Below are 260 nucleotides of genomic sequence, written 5' to 3'. Positions count from 1 at the left end.
CAGGTGAATCTCCCGATCTCCCTACTGCTTCTCATCCTTCTACGTGGCACAGAAAATTGCAAAATTACCGATGAGGTTGGCAACTAGATCCATCCTACAGGGGTAATAGACTACATGGGTTGTGTGTCTTCGCAGTTGCCAAGCAGAATACACTAGATCTGCCATGTACTACATTAGAGATAACCGTAAGTTCTCAGTAGATTGATGCACGTAGTTGGTAAATGAATGGATGTGTAGGAATCCATAAAAAGGTAGAGAAA

The sequence above is a fragment of the Triticum dicoccoides genome, chromosome 3B (genome assembly GCF_002162155.2).
Source record: "Triticum dicoccoides isolate Atlit2015 ecotype Zavitan chromosome 3B, WEW_v2.0, whole genome shotgun sequence".
Classification (NCBI taxonomy): Eukaryota; Viridiplantae; Streptophyta; class Magnoliopsida; order Poales; family Poaceae; genus Triticum; species Triticum dicoccoides.
This window is presented reverse-complemented; position numbering follows the sequence as displayed.